Here is a 1388-nt window from a genome sequence, read left to right as displayed (position 1 = left end):
TCCAAGAGTACTATGGCAGTACTGCTCCTAGTTCAACCCATCTCATTTGCCTTTAGTGACAGGAGCAGGGCATATGGTGTGTGCTGTGCTTACTCAGTTTGGAGTGGTGTTAGTGTATGTGTGCCTCGCAGTAGCTCTTTGGACTTCACTGTAGTCTTACATCTCTTCTCAACATTTATATTCAGAGTATGTGGAAAAAAATAGTAATTGTGCAGCCTTTGCAAAAACATGCAAATGAGTCTGCAACAGCTAGACTCGTTGGCTGAGAGCTGAAACCTCATTCTTCTCCCTTTTCAATGCAAGTTTCTTAAAGAACCACCCCCTCAGAGGCAAATACAGCTCTACAAGAGCTTTAACTGTTAGTGAACATTCAAAGCTGGGTTTAATTAATTAACTAATGGGTTTAATAGGACTGATTAAAAGCCACTGTCCCATTCAGAATATGAACTTTCTGTGCTGGTAAGGGCCAGATCTCCTTTTCTTTTGCTAACAGGTAGCTCCTTTCACACCAAGGGGGCTCTCAGCAGTTTATTTTCCATGTAAACTATTGCTGGTTTCTGTTTGCTATTAAGAAGAAATGCAAGAGGAAATATCCTACCCCATCTTCCAAAATGGGGCAGGAGGTGGCTGGAACAGGCAGAGGTAATGTATTGGTAACCTAAAAACAAATCTGTCCTCCCAGTGTGGTGGTGATTGGCCCTGATGCTCCAGTAGGTGACATAATTTCTTCTCTCAAATAAATTACCACACAGAGGCTTCTGGGACCAAGTTGGCTCTGTCTGTAGGCCCTGGAGAAAGACCCTATTATATGTCATCCCTTTACCTCACATTCATTCCCAACTTACCCAAGATATACTTTGCCTGAAGGAGGGAAAGCGAGAGAACAGAAGGAGAAGGTAAGATAGACACCAAGGAAAACAGAGCATCTCATCTCTAATTGAACTTTTTATTTATAAAGGTGTGACGGGCTGGCTGGCAGTGACCTGGCCCAGGGGTTTTGAAAGGGCAAAAGATGATTGGAGGACTTGGGATTCCCTTTCCACACCAATCTAGAGACTCACCCCCCCATCCCCTGATTGGCCCCTTGGGTCACCTGGAGGGGGATAAAAGGGGCAGCACAGCTGGTTCAGCAGAGACCAGTGAGGGGTAATGAAGAAGGGGCTTTGTAGAGCTGAGCTAGTGGGGTAGGAGCAGTGCCCTAGAAGAGCCTGAAAGAGCAGGACCTGCAGGCAGCTGTGGGACCCTCAGCAGTGCAGTGTGTGGCTGGCAGGAGAGGCTCCACCCTGGGCTCCAGGATCCCCTGGGAGAGGCTGTACCTAGCAGGAGAGGCTCCTCCAACCCCCACCCGCAGCGTCAACACTGACATGTCATCTGCGGCTCAGCCTCTC

This window comes from Gavialis gangeticus, unplaced genomic scaffold (genome assembly GCF_001723915.1).
Source record: "Gavialis gangeticus isolate Ggan-Ray unplaced genomic scaffold, GavGan_comp1, whole genome shotgun sequence".
Taxonomy (NCBI): domain Eukaryota; kingdom Metazoa; phylum Chordata; order Crocodylia; family Gavialidae; genus Gavialis; species Gavialis gangeticus.
Note: the sequence above shows the minus strand (reverse complement) of the source record.